Raw genomic sequence first — 9,382 nt, 5'->3', positions numbered from 1 at the left:
GTTAGCAATAGATACATGCAATGTATCTTATTAGTATCATGTATCCCTTGATGTTCTGCACTGAGAAGGATACATCAGTTCTGTGGTATTCTTGTTAAAATACATGACCTTCATCTAGTCATGAGAGGACACATCAAGAAACTCAAACAGAGATAATCTACAAAGTAACTGACCAGGACTCTTTCAAGGTCATAAAAGACAAGGAGCCACAGAACACTTACAGATTGGAGGAGACGAGGGACACAGAAAAACTAAATGCACTACGGACTAGATCCTGGAGCATTAAAAGGATATCCGTGGAAGAGCTGATGAAATCCAAGTCCGTTCTGTAGTTCAGGTAATACTATTCTACCAATATAAATTTCTTTGTATAATTGTACTACGGTTATCAAAAATGCTAACCTGAGGGGAAACCGGGTGAAAATTATATGGGAACTCTGTGCTAGTTTTGCAACTTTTCTGTAAGTCTAAAATTCTTTCAAAATTAAAAAAAGAAGTCTAGTCAGATCTAATATTAAACTTCAATCTTTCATGTGATTTAACACTTCTCACCCCCTCACCCCCCGTATCACTATGCAGCCTTTGACATCTTCAGAGTGGGAGCTGGGAGAGGGACAAGAGGTAAGAATCAGCAAAGCACTAATCTGACAGGTATGTAGCTCTATGGCTTTAATACTACCTGGGTATAGCAAATGACATCCAAATACTACTTCCTGTTTCTCATCCATTCCTCACCTGCTTTTGCGCCAATTTCTCCTTGCTGGGGAGCTCGAACTCATTTTCTGGCATGGCTAGATGCAAACTCCAGATAATCAGTGATGGCTGCTCCCCTCAGTGGCTACATCTGACAGTTCATCTCTAGTTTCTTTGAGCTAATGTGGATTTGCTCCTGGCAGGAAACCATTCCCCATGGAGGACTCCTTCCCAAGATGGCTCTTGGCCAGCTCTCTGCCGTTCTCTCGGAGGCATTCGCATTGCTGCTCATTCCAAGGTGTAAGAGCAGAAGGACCCCAGAAAGGATTTTGCCTGCTGGACCAGGCCTACATGTTCCAGTGTCCTTCTCTTCTCACCGTGCAACAACAAAATACGTTTAAAAGCTGGTAAGAGGTAGTGAGTGGAAATTAATTTTAACATACTTATGGAAAAAAAAATGATATTGATCAGCTTGTGTATTGTGCTATTTTGATACACTTGTATCAACAATGAGACTGTATATAGACAGACTTTTATTAAAAAGTTTTGATGTTCTTGCTTTGGGGGATGCAGGAAAGAGGGACTTTTCTAAAAATGCAAATATTTGTTTGATGTTTCCAATATAACTGGAAAGAGTGCCACATTTTAGTTTTCTGAACATTGGCTTTTCTAAGAAAGATGGCTGCCCGAACCAATAAAGGATAAATCCCCATGTGACTGAGCTCAGTTGGTGTATTAGTACGAGGGCAAGCAAGACAGAGTGAGAAGAAAGCATTGTACGAGGCTGCGGCGTGGCCAGAGGAGGTGAACTCCTGTGCACATTTGCTTGATCAGAAGACGCTCAGAGTCGGTTCATCTCCTCGCCATCCCTCAATGCATCCCTCAGGCACAGCCCAGTAGTAGCAAGCGTAGTAGGAGCATGATGGCTCCTATCACCTCCTGTCACATCCAGTGAGGCGTCCTGGGCTCTGAGTGTCTCCGGTCTGATAAACAGACTGGACCATGAAGCAAATGAGAGATAAGTGACACTGGTTTTGTGTTTGTTCACGAAACCTGCACTAAATGAGCTACTGCCTCTTGCCTCTGGGCTTTGGGCGCTTCATTCAAGGTGGATGGGATAATAAGAGAGTAAGTTGTTTCCACATTAGGGTCAATTAATCCTTTACCATGGATTTGGGAAATACTCAGTTTAGTCCATTGTCACAAAGCGAACATACCCATTGAATCAGCAAACAGATCAAGAAACAGAATATCAGCATTCTGTGTGCTTCCCAAAAGCCCCTGGGCATGCACTTCCTTCCAGTTACTATCCCACCGCTCTAGTTTTGCTTGTTTAAGAATTTTGTGTAGAAAGTATGCCCTCTTCTGAATCTGATTTATTTCACTCAGCACAATGTTAACTAATGGTTTCTCTTACATAAATTTTAAGATTACTTACCTATGTCACATGCATACAGGAAAACGTGCAAACTGCACATATAAACTTAAAGGAAAATTATAAAATTAAAAATTCATGTTCTCCCACAGGTTTCCAAAGTCTATTTTTACCAGGATCTTAGAGCTGCCCTGTGAGTTCTTCTTTCAATGCAACCTTCCCTCTCCAAACCGAGTAGCATCAGCAAACCTAGCTGTGTGAGGCAAGGGCAATGTTGGCATCATAATGAAGATTCCCGGGAGAAGATATACTGAGCAGAGTGTCCCTCTCTTGCTTCGTCTCACTGGAGGTTTATAAGAGTCCCTTCTGGGGCAATTGGTGGACAGGATGAAGTGAGTTCTGGGACACCCAGGGCTCCTGACAGTCAGGGCCTGTGGCAGGGCTGTGAATGCGCAGGGAAGGTGCTGTCTGACAGGAATGTACCCACATTGTGAGCAGCTCAGTGTTGTCTGCTTCTCCTTTGCCATATCCCGTCTCTCGTGTCCGAGAATAGGACAGAACAGGATACATCTGCAGATGCAGATGAGTGTCTTCAGCTGATCGGGCAGCCAAGAACAGACAATCAGGTGGATACTTCTCCAGTGCATGGTTGAGACATGCCAAGTTCAGGTCTTATTCTAGGCTGGCCAACCCCTGCAGATTCTGTTTTCCAGTTAAATATCTCGGAAATGGCAATGATGATCTTGTGAGAACAGCCCTGAGCATGTTGAGTCGCACTGCCCTTCTCTCCCCGCCCTCAATCTTCTCCTGCGAATGGCCTTCTGGATCAATCTAGAGGTTTCTTAAGAAAAGAGTAAGAAAGAAAGAAAGAAAGAAAGGAAGGAAATGTCCCTTCCTCAAATAAAACTTGGGTGAAGCCCTATGTTAAAAGGCTCTGGCCCTCAAGGGGACAGCAGCACATTAAAGCCACAAGAGACACCGGAACGGTCCATGGGAGTAGTGGTGCCCAAAACCAATCTCCCCTTTTTGCTATTGACCGCTTGTTTCCTCTGGAACTGAACAAATAAAGGCAATGCAAACCTGATTGCTTTATTTTCCCTCTTCAATAATAACGAATTCCTATTTTCTCAATAGGATAGCATTGTAGGATATTATAGAGAAGGAGTGGTTGGAGGAAATTTCAGACAGAGTTGGAAAATAAAGATAAACTCTACTGTGCCTGGGGTTTAAGGCCAAGACAGAATCATCCCTTTGTTTCCTTCTTGTTTGCCTTTAATCCATAATAACACTCGCGAGGTGAGAGATATAAACACAGAGCAGGCTCTCAGAGAATTAGTTCTGTTTGTATGGAGAAATCTGAAAAGCTCCATTCATTTCTAGCAGGAGAACAGCAGAGCCAATGCAAGGAAAGCTTGGCTCTTCTGTTTGGAATGTGCAACTCAAGCTTGTTTTCCATTCAGTGCCACAATTGCAAGGGGCCAGAGGGTTTCGGCAAGGTAAATGCACGTCCCGGACCTTGGAAAAGACTCCTGAACTTATCCCAGGCTAAAACAGTAGTAGCAACGTGAAAAAGGATTTTGTGTTTTTGTTTTTGTTTTTATTTGTTTTTTGAAGTAGTTTGAAGGTAATGTATTCCCCCACTTAGTGCTGGGAAAGTAGGAAATTAATTCCACTAGTTTCTAGTTTTAGTTGGAGGATGTGGGTTGACTGTACCATCTGCAAGAATATATTTCGTGGAACTGGTGAAGAATGCTAAAAGTTACATGAAAGGGGATTCTCACAGAACAGGTTAAAAAAAGTTAATCGCCAAGTTTAATTAACAATGATATTGAATTAACTAGAACATTCCACTCCTTAGCTATGATAGTTAGTGCACTATTTATTATATTACTTTGGTCAAATGTAGCTCATACTCAGTTTTGTCATTAAATAGCAAAAGCATTATTTCTTGGTAGCTATCATCTTAATTCTAGAGAAAAATATGCGCTTTAAACCACAAGAGGGCAGCAGCATTACTTTCTTAATCAAATGCATCTTTGGAAACTCAATCCTGGGTCTAAAACCATAATTACGGTGTAATAATTACATGCCTTTCTCCAAATGACTATTAATTCTGATGGTATTTCATGAGTAAAGTTATTTTTAAAGTGTCTGTGACTAGGGTTCTTTACAAATGAGAATGCTTTCAAGACAAGCACAATAAGATAATTTTAGCGAGTGAATTAAAGTGCCTCACGAGGGTGAATTTACAAAAGTACTTTAAATTTTGGTTTTAAAAATAGCACCATTAAAATTATGCAGGTATATCTTTTCATAAATATGCAAGGGTATAAAAAGAAAACACACATATTTGGCAATGGCTAAAGCTTGTCATGGTTTAGTTGTATGTATTTTTATAATTAGACATCTAGAACTAAAATAAGAAAACCAGGTAGCATAAAAATTCACAATGAATAGCCCCAATTTAATGTAAAAAAAAATAATTGGGCATTTTTCTGCTGCTGAATCTACTTTTTTTTTCCATTTTTAAGATGCAATAAAATTTCAATAATTTTATTTAGCCACCAGGTGGTGCTGTGTATTTAAACAACGAAGTAGATGAAAAGAGAAAATTGAAGATCTGAGAAATATCATACCTCTTTGACACCTATTTACATATTCACCAGATTTTTTGACAAGGATGGAGTTCCTTTGATTTCTGTAAGGGAGGCTTTTGAGAAAATATTTTACAAAAATGCACTGTCTGGAGCAAATAGTTCAGAAAACTACATGAAGTTCAGGAAATTCATTTAATGGTAAAACTGAAACATGGACACTGACCTTTTCACAAACAACAACAAAAAAACAAACAAAAAAACCAAGAGTCTCTTCTAGCGAAATCTCACTCCATGGAAGCTACTTATTTTTGCTCATGAAATTGTTCCTTTTGTTTTTCAGGCAATGAAGAACAATTGCATTTTATTGCCCCTCATATTAGTAAAAGGTAAAAGAGAATTGTCCCTTACACTGAGGAGGGCACCTGTTGGGATGAGCACAGGCTGTTGTATGGAAACCAATTTGACAATAAATTGTATTTAATATAAAAAAATAAATAAACATTTAAAAAAATTTTTAAAGAATAAAAGGAAGAAAATTGTCCCCTAATTCAGTGAAAGGTGGGGACAGATAACAAATCACCCTTAATCTGTATCATCTGTAGATACTGAAGTAATTAGATATGTAGAGAAGCCAAACTTCACCCGTATTCACTCATTCACCAAAACCAGTTTCATTTAAATTTGGAGGATAAATAACATGACTATAGGTATCCTGCTGTAGAATAAATAAATTTGGAATGTGTTAGCCATTTTGTAAGAAAATGTGTTTTACAATGACTACTTTTTACATAACCGATCAGATAATGAGAGCATTATGAAGTTTAGTAAGTCTGAATACGGTTGTAAGTTGATCATGCATTATTGTCTTACTGTATACAGGAAAAGGAACAAGTAACACTGAGTTCTGCAGAGATGGTAGAGTTTTCTTTCTTTCTTTTTTCTCATTTAATCCTCAAAATTACCATCTGAGTTATTATTATCTCCATTGCAAAGAGAACTAGAATTTGAATTGACTTTTGACCCGAAAAGCCACACTTTCTACCAATGTTTATAAAATCATGGAGGACACGGGAGTCCCATCTATGCTCTCTCATGCCATTAGTAGAGATCGCTAAATAATTTTGAACTTCTTTCCCTCTGAACCCAGATGAAGCCTGAGATTCTCCGGTCAGCATTCCATGTGGCCACTGTCAATCAGTAGTAGACAATCATGATGAAACCTATTTGCCATTCTGGTTTTTTTTTCAGTCCCATTGCTCCTGATTAGAAACTCTCCTTCCTCAAAGTTTATGTTCTAGAAGCAATTGCCAGTCAGGGAATGTTAAGTATTCACAGTAGTTTGAGATATCTGATATGAAGAAATTAAGTCCATACTTGTTTGTAGATGTTCTATTGGCAGTGAGCAAATGCCTGAATCTTTTCTTAAGTTATTTTAGTTCCCTATAAAGGAAGATATAGTCCCTAAAATGTGTTGTTAATGTTTTAATTTTTTTTATTATCTAATTAAATGAGATAGTAATAAAATAATAGGTAGCATTTTATGAGTCCTAAACTCTTAGCCTGTGTCATCTACTGTTATAAGTGCTTGTTATGTGTCCTTTTAACAATCCTACAAGGTCTTCATTATTATCATACCCATTTAATAGATAAGGAATTTAAGGCAAAAATTTGCACATCAGTAACCACAAATCCAGGAATTTTGTGACACCTTTGGGTCAATATTTGCAAGAACATGGTCTCAGACACTTTTCTCCATTCGTTTCAGGGTCATTGGCTGATCTTGACTCAATCAAATGAAACAATGTGCCAGGTACTGATTGATTTTTTCTCAGCCACAAACCATCTTTGCTTTGTGATGCTGGGGCTGGGAGTCAGCAGACCACATTTCTGCTGTGCTAGCTGCTCCCTGCTGGGATCTGCCCATGGCCGGGGTGGGGTGGGGGGGCAGTGAGAGGCTGCAGGAGGAAGAAGGAGGCTTCTTCCTGTCTCGCCTAGGAGTTCCTGTGAGCATCACCCAGGTGACACTTCGTTCAGAAGCAGTGCCTTCCTGTGGCAGCAGCTGAATCCAGTTTCCCAACACTTGCTGTGTCCCAGGGCATGAAGAAGCAGCTTCCTCAGAGATCCCACCACCAGCTGAGCACAAGTGCCCCTTCCTCAGGTGTCTGACTTTTAGCTCTGTGGGGCCCCTTCTCTAGGCTCCTACATTTTAATAATCAACTCCTTTCCTTTGCTCCACCAGCCCTAGGGGTGGTGGCTCTTCCTACAGTCACTGCCTCTGTGAAAGTGTTTTGCTTTCTTAGGTTACCTAGTATTATGTTCTGAGTTGTGTCCCCTCGAAAGATGTTGAGTTTCTAACCCCTACTACTTGTGAATGTGGCCTTATTTGGAAATGGGGTCTGTCAAAAACCGAACTCGGCACAATGATTAAAACAAAGCAGAAAGGTGAGTTTATTGCAAGGATTTCAATGTGCAGGCCAAGAAACTCTAGGCTCCAGGAGCGATGAGTTTCAAGTTGCTCACCGACTAAGGTTTTTTTTTTTTTTTTTTTTTTTTTTTTTTTTTTTTTTTAATGGAAGTTAGAGGCTTTTTTTGCAGCCATAACAAGTGGCTTTTTCCCCTGTTTGGGTCAGGGTAGCTGAGTCAGGGGAACAAGAAAGTCCAGAGATGACCTGAATAGACTTGGTGTTTGGGGATTCGCTGGCACCCTCTACTAATCTCTGAGAAGAACTGTACATTTCTACAACTTCTGTTAGGTAAGGTTACGTTTCATTCCCTTTAATTCACCTGCATTGGCTGATTTTGTTTTTTCCCTGACATAGAGGCTCCATTTTAGATCTGTTTCTACAGGTCTTCACCCATGGTCAAGTTAAGAGGAGATCATTAGTGTGGGCCCTGATGCAATATGACTGTGTCCGTATAATAAGGGGGAATGTGGACACAGAAACAGACATGCACACAGAGAGAACACCATGTGAACAGGCAGAGATCAGGGTGATGTATCAGCACACGAAGGAGTGCCAAAGATTGCCAGAAAACTACCAGAAACTAGGATTCTCCCTCACGGATTCTCCTTCACAAATTCTCCCTTACAGCCCTCAGGAGGAAAAACCCTCCTGACACTTTAATCTCAAACCTCTAGCCTCTGGAACGAGGAGACGATACATTTATGGTGCTCAAGCCATCCGGCCTGTGGTATTTTCTTACGACAGCTCCAGGAAACGAAGATAGCTAGTTAATATTTTTTCCCCAATTAATGATTTTTTTTGGATGAAATTCTCTCTGTTAAAATAACTGGCATGACTTATCTCTCCTGACCAGGTTCTGAGTGATGTGATAAGTACAGAGAAACCTAGAATCTGCTTTTATTGTGGTAACTTTCAAGGTCATTGTCCTCACATCGCTGCTGTGTGATCATTACTTAGCTTTAGCAGGTGTATTAGCTTGCTAGGGCTGCCGTAGGTAGTACCACAGACAGGAGTGGCTCAAATAATGGAAATGTATTTTCTCACAGTTCTGAAGGCTAGAAGTCTGAGATCAAAATATCAGCAAGGTTGGTTTCTTCTGAGGTCTCTCTCCTTGGCTGGTAGATGGCCATCTTCCCCCTGGGTCCTCACATGGCCTTTCCTCTGTGCGTATCTCTCCTAATCTCCTCTTCCTAAAAGGACACCAGTCATATTGGATTAGGGCCCACCCATATGACCTCATTTTAACTTAATCACCTCTTTAAAGGTGCTGTCTCCAAATACAGTAAAACCTTGCTTTAGGAGCATAACTCATTCCAGAAATATGCTTGGAATCCAAAGCACCCGTATATCAAAGCGTATTTCAAGAACCATTGGCTCAGTTGTGATCACATGACATTTGGCAACTTCTCGTTGCAAGGCATCACTCATTTATCAAGTTAAAATTTATTAGAAATGTTTGCTCGTCTTGCAGAATACTCGCAGAACAAGTTACTCACAATCCAAGGTTTTACCTGTACAGCCATATACTGAGATCCTGATGGTTAGGATTTTACCCTGTGAATTTTGGGGAAGACACAATTAAACCCATAACAGAAGGAATTTTTGATCAAGAAAAGGTTTGTGACTCAGGGGTAGCATTTTCTCCTTTTGACAGCTCTGAGGAAGGCTGCATGGTGGACCTTCAGAGATATCTCTTGTAGAAGCTCACAAATCATCCTTTCAATAATTTAGTTCAGAATATTGCTCAAGGTCAAACTCAAGCTCCCTGGTGTATGGAACGTCCTTTCCCTCTCTGCTTGAAAAATCAAAACTCTCTTTTCCAAATTTTGGTATCGCTCCCAGTCTCCAACACTGCTCAGAGTCCCAGAAAATAGACTGGAAGCCAGTCCACAGGCTCTGCTGTGACTGGTGAGTAAATTAAGCAAGGTTTGCTTAACAGGTGCATCCGGATCACGTGTTAATCCATCTCCCTCTGTATGAGCTTCTCTCAGCACAGATGTTAGTTTGGCCTCATCTTTACTATTTATTTTATTTATCTATGGTCTAGGGGAGAAGACGGATGCTATTTCAATTTACTGAAAATTGTCCTACCGGCCATGACATATTGGTCATAATTTACATGAATGTTTCATGAACAATCAACACATACGTAATTAAATACAAAGTTTGCCGAGAACTTGGATTTACAAAACTGAGCCTACCAAATCAGGTTATTAAAACAGTCCGATAGAACTAACAACAGTTTTAAGTGG

At 40.2% G+C, this 9,382-nt stretch overlaps 1 long non-coding RNA gene across 1 annotated transcript; it reads left to right on the top strand.

Annotated features, from left to right (window-relative positions):
• The first annotated feature begins 538 nt into the window (after positions 1 to 538).
• LOC125924477 (uncharacterized) lies at positions 539 to 7,198 on the top strand. Its single transcript, XR_007458437.1, has 4 exons — positions 539 to 1,100; positions 5,006 to 5,051; positions 6,431 to 6,475; positions 6,661 to 7,198. It is a non-coding gene; the product is annotated as an uncharacterized LOC125924477 (long non-coding RNA).
• The last annotated feature ends 2,184 nt before the right edge of the window (positions 7,199 to 9,382 follow it).

Source organism: Panthera uncia, chromosome F2, assembly GCF_023721935.1.
Source record: "Panthera uncia isolate 11264 chromosome F2, Puncia_PCG_1.0, whole genome shotgun sequence".
Classification (NCBI taxonomy): domain Eukaryota; kingdom Metazoa; phylum Chordata; class Mammalia; order Carnivora; family Felidae; genus Panthera; species Panthera uncia.
The sequence above is the reverse complement of the archived record's forward strand: the minus strand, read 5'-3'. Positions and strand labels throughout refer to the sequence as shown.